Source organism: Puma concolor, chromosome B2 (assembly GCF_028749965.1).
Source record: "Puma concolor isolate L17-30 chromosome B2, mPumCon1.1.hap2, whole genome shotgun sequence".
NCBI classification, from domain to species: Eukaryota; Metazoa; Chordata; class Mammalia; order Carnivora; family Felidae; genus Puma; species Puma concolor.
In genome coordinates, this window is record NC_141671.1 from 129469426 (window position 1) to 129483523 (window position 14098).

The following is a 14098-nucleotide window of genomic DNA, read 5'->3' on the forward strand; positions in this document are numbered from 1 at the left end:
AGTGTGTGAGAGCTCTCCCTTCAAGTCTTGCCATCTCCATTTAAAAATGAGGTTTCCAGGGCACCTGGGTGACTCAGTCAGTTTAGTGTCCAACTTCGGCTCAGGTCATGATCTCACAGTTCTGGGTTCAAGCCCCATGTCCGGCTCTGTGCTGACAGCTCAGGGCCTGGAGCTTGCTTCCGGTTCTGTGTGTCTCTCTCTCTACCCCTCCCCTGCACATGTTTTCTCTCTCTCTCTCTCTCTCTCTCTCTCTCTCTCTCTCTCTCTCAAGAATAAACACTAACAATTCTTTTTTAATGAAGTTTCCTTGGGGCACCTGGGTGGCTCAGTTGGGTGAGCCTCCGACTGACTTCAGGTTAGGTCATGATCTCCTGGTTGGTGAGTTTGAGCCCCACATCGGGCTCACTGCTGTCAGCCTGTCAGCTCAGAGCTCGCATCAGATCTTCTGCCCCCTTCTTTCTGCCCCTCCCCTGCTTGTGTTCACCCAAAAAATAAATAAATGTAAAATAAATAAATAAATAAATAAATAAATAAATAAATAAATATGAGGTTTCCTTTATATTCACACTCCCTTATATGATTTAGTGATATAGATTAGTAATGTCAGCTTGTCAAATTCCGGGGAAAATTCTACTGAGAGGTTAACTGGAATTCTATTTAATTTACAGATAATTTTAGGGGGAGAATGGGTATCTTTGTAATATGAGTCTTATTTTATAAAAATCATATATTCTCTCCATTTATATGTTACTTTTTAAGTGGTCTTCAGTAATGTCTGATCATATACTCTGTACATAGTTTAAAAACATTTACATCATATTTATTTCCATATTATTTATGCCTTATACTGAAAAGCACATGATTTTCATATACTACATTTCAATTTATAATTATAAATTGTCTTGTATGAAAACTATTGAACTTTACACATATTAATATCTCATGTAGTAACTTTGTTGAAATGGTTATTTATTTTTTAGTGTATTTTCCCCGTGGAAAATGTAAACTGTAGTCATAGGCAGTGGTTTCTGCCTCCCTTCTTGCATGAAGAGTCCCACTGTGTGCTTTGAGTTCAAACACTCAGCCCTGCTCCAAATACCCATCTCATTAGAAGAATTATTTTTGCCATTGTTCTATATAATCAAAACTTCTGGTAATATCTTCCTGCTTCCAGACATGGAGTTTGGAAGACCAGAGGGTTCAGCACTCCTTACTGCTTTCTGTTTACCTTCAATTGACACTAGTCAATGGATTCTCTTATGTTCTAACAAGAATATGATTTTCTTAATTTTCTTTATCTATATGTTGTATATTTGTTTCTATAAGTTTTAGGAAGAAAAAGATTTACTGCCTGAATTTACAAAACTGAAATGAGAAGAAATTCACACGAAATTTATCACTTAAATGTATTATTTAATAATAGTCAAATCTTTGCAAGGTATCAAAACCTTTAGTATAATAGGCTAAACTTAGCATTATAACACAGAGAGAAGTGCTCTGGTTCAAATCTCAGTTTTATTATTAATTAGACATGTTAGCTTACAAATTATAGTCTCTTTCCTTAGTTAGGATTAATACCTTTTTGGGGTTCAGTTTCTCATGTCCGAATAAGAATATAAATGGTCTTATAGACCCTTCTAGTTATTAAATATTTTATATAAATGCTCTAAACACAAAATCTCTTAACACTGATTCCCTTTTAATGATTCTTCAATTGAGTATTCAGAAAGCAAATTTACCTGAAGGGCATAAAAAGCTTGATTTAGATGACATTGCTGGAAAGGTGGCCTCCTAACCAACACTGAGGTTTATACTGACCCTCTAGGTCATCAAGTGTGGCATCCTATAAAACTATCTGAAAGTGAGAACTGAGGCATTGTTTACTGTTGTTTTTATAAACATAAGAGAGTAAGTCCATGAGAAATAGATAATAGAAGTATAATTCTATTATTATTACAAACACTTATTTATAAAACAAGATCCAGGGATTATTCAAGGGTGATTTCTATTCATTTAAAATAAGTACAAGATGATCAGCCTTTGAAAATTAATGTTAATAAATAAGAAACCTAAAAAATGTATACACAGTAACATTTATATAGCACTCTGTGTTGATTCATATTAATATGGATACTTGAGATCTAGATTCCATGAGAACTTGGTTATAAAAATACTGGAATCATTTTTTAAATAAATTTAGAAACACATTCATTTCATTTTGAAATGAATTTAGAAATCAAAATACAGTATCAAGTAATCCATTAAAATATCAACATTTATTGAACCAACATGCTTGGGAAGTCACAAGAACAATATGAATAAGGAAGAAAATATCCCTTGCTAAAGTCCAAGAGGATGAAAGATATAGTTATTTTCTTTTTTTCTGTTTGTAATTTACACCTCCAACATTAAACTGAGAAGCAGCATCACAGACACCTGCTTCAGTATACTCATTGTTTCCATGGTGCCACTTTCCATCACCTATTTTTAATAGTTTACACAACAAGATCAAGGGTGTCCCAGCTGTTACTGCCACTGTTGCTAAGCAACCTTTAAATCGGAGTTCAAGAAGACAAAGAATCATGCTTGAAAAATTTCTCAAGTGTCTGTTTTATGCACCCCCACCCCTGCTTTCTTCATTTTGCACCATTTTTCAATATTTTCATTTAGATGCTTGCTTTTTCTGTTGTTGTTAATTCAATATTCTGTATATGAATCCACCATTCTAAGTGCTGCTGGGATTAACTAAATATTTTTGATGATTTTCAAAACGTAATATATATGTTCAACTACAGGCTACATCTAACACAAAATAAAGAAAATTTAAATAGTGTTTGCTTTATTAGTCAGAATGGGAGGCTGTTTTAGGTCTTCATAATCTGCCGAATGACTGTAGCATCTCTGTGCCTGAGAGTATTGTGCAGTGACACACATATCAATGGCTAGAGATTCACTGCCTGCAGAGAATTACAATACCCTCTTGTGCATTTTGAAATCTAACTATCATCACCTGCAAAAGACAGAGAGGTCAAAATTCTGTAAGAAACAGAAGAAAACACAGAAAAGAGGAAGTTAGTCACTCTGAACTTGAAATTCCTGACTGATGCAAATTAATTAAAAAGGCAGAAAATATTTTTCAAACATTTCTGTAAACAATGATTTTTTCCTCCAAAAGTAATTATTCAGAAACCAGTGGCACATCTGTCTAGTTAATAGATTGGTAAACATAAATCAGCAGCGTGGGGAGTAAATAGAAAAGGGAGAAAACATCTTAGTTTTGCATTATTTATAATAAGATAGGGATTTTAAGAGTTCTCATGTCATAACCAAATATTACTGTACAATCTACATGACAAACAAGGTATCTTGATATGATTCAAAACTAGAGATGTGATAAACCTGCACATGTGTGTGCAACTATGAGCATGTACCAAAATTAGTCAATCCAGGTAGAGTTTATACCATTGTTGAGAAGGTAAGTTCTGGTTTATATTGTACTGGCCCAATGCAATTGTCCATACTGACCCAATATCCAGATCCTCAGATTTTTCCTTTGACTTTCTTTTTGACCAAACACAAAGCTATAGTATTTTCATTCTGAAAGTTCTCATGTTGTTTGCTCTATTCAGCTACTATTTTTTGGCTCTGTACTTAATTCTACTAAACCTCTAGGTCTCTGTTTGTTGTTGTGATGGTAGTAGAGGTTTATAAATTGCTAAAGGTCACTGAAGTTATTTAAATTATTTACTTTTTTTTGTCCTGGTTTCTTTGGTACTTCTCACTTCTATTGTTGTATTTTTACTTTTTTTTTTAATTTTCTCCCGGAGTTGGTATGAGCACTGGGTGTTGTATGGAAACCAATTGGACAATAAATTATATTTAATTAAAAAAATGGGAAGAAAAAATAAAATAAATAAATTTTCTCCTACAAATGTATTAACTGTTAAAACTGTTAATTCACTATTATTGACCATATTTCCTACTCAAAGCTATGAATGTAATGGCAATGAATTTGAATTGGATACATGTGAAAGTAACTAAGGGATCATCAATGACAAAAGAAATTCTCCTGTGAGTGCATCTATGTAAGTGACAGAGTCTAAAGTCCAAACTCCCTGAGCAGTAAGTAAATTGTGGAGTGTTAGAAATTAGCCTGAGATGTTCAAGATTAATAAACAGTGACTGAAGTTTAATCTGTGCATTGATATGGCTATTAATTACACTCGCTAAAAAACTGTTACAAGATTTAATAAACATGTTCTCCAGCTCCTATCTTACTCCTCTCCCTCGACACATCCCTTTATCTTTCCATCTTTGGTATAAAAATTGCCTCCATTTCTATACTGTTTAATTCATCATGTTTCTTCCATATTTTCCTCTTCATTTGAAAACATGTTGTATTAGTTTGCTGGGGCTGCATAACAAACTATCACAGACTAGGTGGCTAAAACAACAGAAATATATTTTTTCTCCAAGATCAAGGTATGAGGAGGGTTGGTTTCTTCTTTTCCTTGGCTTACAGATGGCCATCTTCACCTTGTGTCTTCATATGGTCTTCCCCCTATGTCCCAATCTACTCTTCTTACAAGAATATCAGTCATATTGTTTTGGGACCCATCCTAATGACCTCTTTAATAGTAATTAGTGCTTTAAAGACCCTATCTCCAAATACAGTCACATACTGAGGCACTAGACATTAAGACTTCAACAAATGAAACTTGGAGGGACACAATTCAGCCCATAACACATGCCTAAAAACCACTCTAAATAAAATCTCTCCATTCAACTTTCCTTCGCTTCTCCCCCAGAAAAGCGATCTCATCACTCTTTTTCCTGAAAATAGAATAAAATAAAACAAAATAAAATACAATAAAATAAATAAAATAAAACTTGGCAAGAGAGTATTCTACATTTACTCTTCCTGTATTAGCACCTTTTATTGAACTCTTAAGGTTTTCATCTTCAATGATGAAAAAATTCATTCAAAATATCTCCAAATATTGTCTTCATTTTTACATATCCCAAAAGTGCTACATAACATTATTTGATTACATCAAATATTTCTGCTGCCTATTTTATAATGGAATTTATTTTCTGTAAAGTTCTGCTTTATGTCTCAAATCTTGTGTCACTTTTAAATGTCTTTTTCTCCCCTCACGTAGAGTCCGAACTATCACCTACTATGTTATCTATCACATGTCCTGACATAACTTTATTCAGGAACTCAGTTTAATTGGTCTTTATACCAGCATTTCTACCATATCCTACAGTAAAGTTCATTTGTTTGGTTGATTATTAGTTTTTGTTCTTATGTGCTTTGTATTTATTTCCTTTCCTTTTTGTTTTTAATATATATTCCAGGATTTGCTCATTAATCTATTCTTGTATGCCTAGAGATAAGGTACAGTTTTCTAGGTAAATCAGTTCAAAATAAGGTGAAATGATGAGCTGACATAATGCACAAGTATTCATTAAATACATTGGATATACTACCAAGAAATTTTACAAATGTTGGCTATTGAGCAGTGACCAAAGCAGAGATGGTCCCTGTTTTCATGGAGTATATAATCTACTGAAAAGAGAGAGAGAGAGAGAAACACTGAATAAATGCAAACAATTATCTATTATGATAGATGGAAATAGGGTTAAAAAGACAAATAAAACAGCATCAGAGGCATATAAACTAATGTAGCAGGCCTTGTATAAAATGGCTTTAGAGAAGAGAACTAAATATAGAGAAAAAATGAGTCATGCAAATATTTGAGAATGACATTTCAGGAAGCACAAACAGTATGTGCTAATCTTGGAATATCAAGGAGTAGGAAAAAGGGTCAAAATGGTTGAAGTACAATGAAGAGTGAAGTAGGAGATGAGTGCTAGCATATTAGGTCTGAGTGTTAAGATCAGAGAGAGACTTTATGCTTTAGTAATGACTTTGACTTTGAGTGCGATGTTAATGTTTTGAGTAAAGGACTGATGTGATGAATGTATTTTTAAATGATTACTCTAAAACTTCTTCTGACCATAATAGAAATGTTTGCAATAGACCAATGTTCTAAGCAAGAACAATAGGAAAAGCTGAATATTTTTTTTTAATAAAGACATAAAAGAACTGGTGAATTTCACAGAACTTGAGGAGTCAAGGTTCCAGAGATAAAGGAATCACAGAGATGTAAGCTGATATTTTACATCTGTTTCTCCAAGCAAATTTGCTGATTCCTCAGCAAATATGCTACAGAAAGCCAATGTCAAGAGCCATGAAACCAGAATAATTTTGGACATCTCCCATGACTAATAGGCAACATTAGAGATAAGAGCTGTCAATAAAGCCACGGCATAGAAATAACTTAAAATTTCAGAAATGAAAGGCAAAGAAGTAAGCTTGAGCCTGTGCTCTGCAGATTTTCCAACTGACCTCAAAAAAGGTTGAAGATAAATGACAGTACAAATATTAATCTACCAAAATCTATAATAATGTCAAATACATTAATTTTTAGTTAAGAAGTGATATAAAAGGATACTTTTCAATAGTTAATTCACCAGAAAGATTAAGTAATTCTGAATTTATAAGCACCTAAAAAAATGGCTTCAAAATAGTTAGACAAATAAATAATCATGTTGGGAAAATTTATTACACTCTTGGTGAGTGTCTTGGTCTATTTGGGCTACTATAGCAAAAATACCATTGATTGGGTGGCTAATAAACAGCTCTGGGTGTTGGAAAGTCTGAGATCAGGGCACTGGCAGATTCAGCATCTGGTGAGGGCCTGCTTCCTGGTTCATAGACAGTCATATTCTCTTTGTGTCCTCATATGGTGAAAGGGTGAAGGAGCTCTCTGTGGTCTTTTGGAAGGGGACCAATCCCATTCATGAGAATTCCATCTTCATGACCTAATCACTCCCCAGAGGTCCCACCTTCAGGTAGTATCATCAGGAATTAGGTTTCAACATAGGAATTTAGAGGATGGGGCACATTCAGTAAAACGATGGATAATAAAACATGCTGACAAAATGAAAAGCTATCAAATATGGTTTAAATAATACTTTTTAAAAATTATAGACTTGGGGCGCCTGGGTGGCGCAGTCGGTTAAGCGTCCGACTTCAGCCAGGTCACGATCTCGCGGTCCGTGAGTTCGAGCCCCGCGTCAGGCTCTGGGCTGATGGCTCGGAGCCTGGAGCCTGTTTCCGATCCTGTGTCTCCCTCTCTCTCTGCCCCTCCCCCGTTCATGCTCTTGTCTCTCTCTGTCCCAAAAAAAAAAAAAAAAAAAAAAAAAAAAGTTGAAAAAAAAATTATAGACTCACAGCAAGACTAATCAAGAAAAGTAAATAAAAACACAAATCACAAATAGCTGACATGAAAAAGAGTATATCATTACAGATCCAATGAACAAAAAGATGATAAGCAGGTACAAACATGTTTATGTAAAATTGTAAAATGTAGATGAGATGAGTGGATTCTCAAAAAAACATTATTCTCTATAATTGGCAAAAAATAGAAAATCTAAACAGACATTATTTACTAAAGAAATTGAATCTTCCGAATGCACCAGAAGGCAATCTTCAAAACAATTTAGTTTTACTTCAGAATGCTTCCATATTTTGAGGAGAAAGTAGCAGCAATCGTAACTAACTCCTTTTGAGGTTAGAAAAAAATGAAAGCATTTTCTAAGTCATTGTTTGAAAATAGATACATTTATTGCTCAAATGTCATAAAAATATTATTAAAAAGAGAAATTCTAGGAATAAACTCAATCAAAGAGGTGAAAGACCTGTACTCTGAGAACTATACAACACTGATGAAAAAATTGAAAATGACACAAATGGAAAGACATTCCATGCTCATAGATTGGAAAAACAAATATTGTTAAAATTCTATAATACTCAAAGCAAACTACAGATTCAAAGCAATCTCTAATAAAATATCAAAAGCATTTTTCACAGAACTAAGGCAAATAATTCCTAAAATTTGAATGGACCCACAAAAGACCCCGAATAGGGAGACTAGATTATGCAATGGGAAAATGATCATCTCCTCAACAAATCGTGTTGGGAAAATTGGACAGCTACATGCAAAAGAATGAAACTGACCACTTTTTTACACTGTAAACAAAAATAAACTCAAAATGGATCAAGGACCTAAGTATAAGACCAGAAACCATGAAAATCCTAAAAGAGAGCACAGGCAGCAATTTCTCTGACATTAGCCATAGCAACGTTTTTCTATGTATGACCCCTGAGACAAGGGAAATAGAAGCAAAAATAAAGTATTGGGACTGCATCAAAATAAAAAGATTCTGCATAGCAAAGAAACAACCAACAAAACTAATATGCAACCTACTGAATGGGAGAGGACATATTCAATAAAGGGTTAATATCTAGACTATATAAAGAATTTATCTAACTCAACACCCAAAAAATAAATAATCCAATTAAAAATGGGCAGAAGACATGAACAGACATTTTTCTAAGGAATCCAGATGGCCAATACACAAATGAAAAGATGCTCAACATCATCATCATCAGGGAAATGCAAATCAAAACTGCAATGAGATATCACCTCACATCTCTCAGAAGGGCTAAAATCAAAAACATGAAAAACAAGTGTTGGTGAAGATGTGGAGAAGAAAGAACCCTCTTATACTGTTGATGGGAACGCAAACTGGTGCAGCCACTGTGGAAAATAATATGGAGGTTCTTAAAAAGTCAAAATAGAACTATGCTATGATCTGGTAATCATACTATTGGGTATTTACACAAAAAAATACAAAAGCACTAATTCAAACAGAAAGATGTACTTCTATGTTAATTGCAGCATTATTTACAATAGGCAGGTTATGGAAGCAGCCCAAGTGTAAGGAGATGTAATATATCCATACTATACACACATATACACACAGTGGACTAGTATTCAGCCATTAAAAGAAAGAAATCTTATTATTTATAATAACATGAATGGTGCTAGAGAGTGTAATGCTAAGTTAAGTAAGTCAATAGAGAAAGACAAATACCATACAATTTCAACCATATGTGAAGTTTAAGAAACAAAACAAGGGAGAAAAAGAGAGAGAGACAGAGAAAGACAGAGAGACAGACAGAGAGACAGAGAGAAAGAGAAACCAAGAAACAGACACTTACCTACAGAGAACAAACTGATGGTTACCAGAAGGGAGGTGGGTGGGGGGGTGGGTGAAAAAGGTGAAGGAGATTAAGTAAGGAGTGCTCTTGTGATGAGCACTGTGGGATGTATGGAACTGTTAAATCACTATATTGTAAACCTGAAACTAATATGACACTGTATGTTAACTAACTAGAGTTAAAATAAAAAAACTTAATAAAAGTTTTCTAAATATAAAAAAAGAATCTCGGAGCACCTGGGGGGGTTCAGTAAGTTAAATGTCTGACTCTTGGTGTCAGCTCAGGTCATGATCTCACAGTTCGTGAGTTTGAGCCCATGCATTGGGCTCCATGCTGACAGCACCTTAGCTTGGGATTCTCTGTCTCCTCTCTCTGTCCCCCAACTCGCTCTCTGTCTGTCTCAAAATAAATAAACTTACAAAAAAAAAAGAACCTCAAAGACAAAGCTGTCTATAAATGCAGAAAGCTTAAAGAAATATTAGCAAACCAAATCCATTTATGCATAAAAAAGCAAGTTATTTATATTTCAGGAATGCAAGATTGCATAAAAAATGAAATTCAGGGTGCCTGGGTTGCTCAGTCAGTTAAATAAATGACTCTTGATTTTGGCTCAGGTCATAGTCTCCTGGTCTTGGGATCAAGCCCCATGTCTGGCTCTGCACTGTCAGTGTGGAGCCTGGTTGGGATTCTTTCTCCCTCACTCTCTATGCCTCCCTGGCTCGCTCTCTCTCTCTCTCTCTCAAAATAAATAAACATTAAAAGTTAATAAAAATATTGAAATTCAATCAATGTGACAACTCTTCTCATGCAAAAAAATAAACTTTAAAACTGGTATTATTCTTTGAATACCCGAACAAAAAAAGGGCTTGATAAAATTCAACATGATTTCCTTTAAAAGTCTTAGCTATAAGTAAATAGAAAGATTTTTTTTTAATTTCTGTTTAAATGTTAACTACAAGAAGCCTATTTCAAACAACATACTTAATAAAACAAATTTTAAGCATTACCCTGAGGTCAGGAATGCAAAAGGATACTCTCTATCATCACTTCTAGAACATTGTACAAGTTCTTGACACTACAATAAGGCAATTAAAATAAGCTAAAGGTATAAGGATTAGAAAGGAAGAAGTAAAATTATTTTTTCACAGAGTATATGGTCATAATATAAAAATGCCTCAGAATCTGCAGGTTATTCGAATGTATAAATTAGCAAGTTTTTAGAAGACCAATTTGCATGTATTATCTATATTATCAGCAATAGACAAAAATTAACTAAAAAAGTGAATCAACTTATAATGAGCTTGTTAGTCATTAAATACCTAGCAATACCTTTAATGGAAGACAAACCAATATCTACACTAAAATTACAAAATATTATTGAGCTAAATTAAAGAAGACCTAAATAAAAAGAGAGGTTAAAAAAAAAAACATAGATTGGAAGATTTAATGGTGTTAATATTTATACTCTTCTAAAAGTGATCTGTAAGGTCAGTGTAATCTCAATGAAAAGAAATTAATATTAACCCCTACTCTCAAACTATACACAAAAATTAATTCTAAGTGGATTGTAGATCTAAATATAAATATAGGTGAATAGTATTTTAACTGTGAATTAGAAAACAAATTAATGAACAGGACACAAATATAAATAACAATAAAGGAAAAATATAATTTTAACTATATTTACACCTTTAAAAATGACAGGACAAGTCTTAGAGAACATGTTTGCCATAAACAATTTTGACAAAGGACTTGGATCCATAAAAGTCAAATAACCCCTACAAAATAACTGTCAATTCTATAGAAACTGGGCAAAAGCCTTAAACAGGCTCTTACAGGGTGTCAACGGGTCAACAGACATACATAACGATATCCAACTTCAATAGTGATGAGGGAAATGGACATTAAATGACAACTAGATACTATTAATCATCTACAATGACAAACTAAAAAGACAAAGTACCAAGTATTGGTCAGAGCATGCCTCAGGTTAAGAGCTCCTACACTGCTGATGGTGTGTAAATCTGTACACCATTTCAGAAATTGTTTGGCCCTTATCTATTAAAGTTTATTTTATGCATACCTCCCAATTCCATTTCAAGGTACAAACCTAGGACAAAAGCATATATATTTTCCAAAGATTTTCAAAAAATGTTCATGCTAGCATTATTTGTAAGAACTCCAATTTGGAAAAAAGACAAGTATTGAATGGATATACAAATGTGGTTTAATGAGAACATTAAGTCTTGGGGAAAGATTTTGTGATGTAAGAAAAAAATACAGAATTTTATATTAGACATGGTAACATTAATAAGTCTATCAGACATTCAAGCAAACATTATTTGGCAATAAGAAGCTGAATTTCAGGATTGGAATAAGGCAATTAGATTTGAAATTGAGACATGAGTTTATAAGACATCACTTTTTGCATGCATAACAGTCATGAAGCTGGATAAAATCAGCTAGAAAATAAATATAGAAAGAAAAGATGGTCGGGGTGCCTGTGTGGCTCAGTCAGTTAAGTGTCCGACTTCAGCTCAGGTCCTGATCTTACAGTTCATGGGTTCAAGCCCTGCATCGGGCTCTGTCCTGAGCGCTCAGAGCCTGGAGCCTGCTTCAGATTCTGTGTTTCCCTCTCTCTCTGCTCCTCTCCCACTCATGCTCTGTCTCTCTCTGACTCTCAAAAATAAATAAATGTTAAAAAAATTTTAAAAAGAAAAGTAAAGATTGACAAGAATTAGGCATTCCTAAATTTAGGTTCAATAAGATGAAAAACAAGCTAAGAAGGTTAGGAAGGAATAATGAATCAAGAAAGAGTGATGTCCTGACACTACATGAACTGTACGAAGAGGTATTTTAAATTATTAAAATGAAGACTGAGACTTGAGTTTCAAATTTGGCAATACAGATACCATTGGTGATTTTAACAAGAGCTGTTCATATTGAGCGGTGACATAAAATCTGAATTGGAAAGAATGCGAAAAAGAATGGGAGGAGAAGATATAGAGAGTGTAAGACAATATTTTGATCATTTTGCTATAAACAAAAGGTAATAAGGATCAGTGTTGAATTTTTTGATGGGGTTACATGGTGAGATTCATTTTTAATATTTTTAATATTGGAAATGCTTATAAGTGACAAAAATGACATTGTAAGCAGTAAACATTAATTATGAAGGAGTATGAAATGTTAATTGCATGAGCAACATTCTTGAGTAGATGAGACAGAAACCAGAGTATATGTGGAGGACTGGGCCTTAGGTAGCAACAGAAACATTTCAACTTATGCAGCAGAAGACATATGGGTAGGGCTGCAGGAACTGAACATAGATCAGGTGGGGTGTGCAGAAGAAGGACTTAAGTCAACACCCTTATTTCCCATTGTTATTGCCCTGCATTCTCTATATTACATGGAGAGTTTTAAATTTTAAAATATGGAACACAATGGATATCAGTATTCACTCTAAGTTTGTTTTAGCCATAGTTCCCCAAGCAAATAATTATTATCTACCAAGTGCCTGTGTACAAAAAAAAAAAAAAAAAAAATTCAACCAATTTAAAAATTATATTCACCCTCACTGAGCAAAATCTCATAAGATTTTTGATGACATACTGTACCAAATTTCTGCAATTACTTATATATTTAACTCTATTTACAAGTTAGTGATGCATGTTATTTTTATGACCATGTTTGAAATCGGAATTCATTAAGCCAGCAAAGAGCATCAATGGGAGATATGGCCCTGGATATGGAATTTCAGAGAATAATTGTCTCCTTCCAGCATAGAATCACATCTTTTGTTAACAAAGAGTGTAAAATAGAAACTTCTTCAGCTGGAGAATACAGGTCATTGGAAGTGTGAGGCCTCTCCAAATTACCTGCATATTCCAAGACATACTTGACTGATCATGTATTCTTTTTTTTTTTTTTTTTTAACGTTTATTTATTTTTGAGACAGAGAGAGAGCATGAACGGGGGAGGGTTAGAGAGAGGGAGACACAGATTCTGAAACAGGCTCCAGGCTCTGAGCTGTCAGCACAGAGCCCAACGCGGGGCTTGAACTCATGGACCGCGAGATCATGACCTGAGCCAAAGTTGGCCACTTAACCGACTGAGCCACCCAGGCGCCCCAACTGATCTTATATTCTAATCAACACCCAAATTTTACAGAACAAACCTAATGAGCTGTGTACTACATCTAACTTCTATAATATTTCAACACATTTAGAATGAATCTCTGAATCTGGATCTTATCCCTGTTCTTCTATTATCAAAGAAGTCTGGATTTATTTATTTATTTTTTGCCCTGCTTAGAGTACAACTTAGGTTTCATTCCATTATTTCAAGCAATATTTGCAAAATTTGGGCTTGTTTTTCTTTATGTTAAATATTCCACTGTATCTGAAGCAACTATTTCTCTCCATGGTTCTGCCATTGCTTATATCCTATAAAAATGGTCTGTGGAAACAGCTATCTTTCCCACAGAGCTTCTGTCACTGGGAATATAGTTTCAAGGGATTAGAAGTCAAGATGTGGCTGGATATTTTACCACTGTCAATCATGACCACTATATTACTATCCAGGGGATTCTTTCCTGTTTGTTTCTCTTTTCCCTTAAGGCACTCATGGTTTGATATGAAGGATTCCAAAACCATACACTTTTTGCTGAGAATCCATTGCTGGCAACCAGCTCTCAGGTACTAATTTCTTTATTACTTTATTACTTTAACTTATATGAGATCCAAGTACCAGAAACAACTGAATAAAATAAAGGGGAAAGTTGAGTGATAAGAACTTCTTGGAAAAGTTCTTGGGTTGATCATAAAATCAAAGGAAGAGCTGAAGAGATAACCCCTCAGAAAAGCAAACGAAAGAAAAGATCTGGGAATTTCAGCAGCGGGTGTTGGATGTTTGCTTCCTTTTCTGATTGTCATGAGATAACTCTAATTTGAACTTAACTCT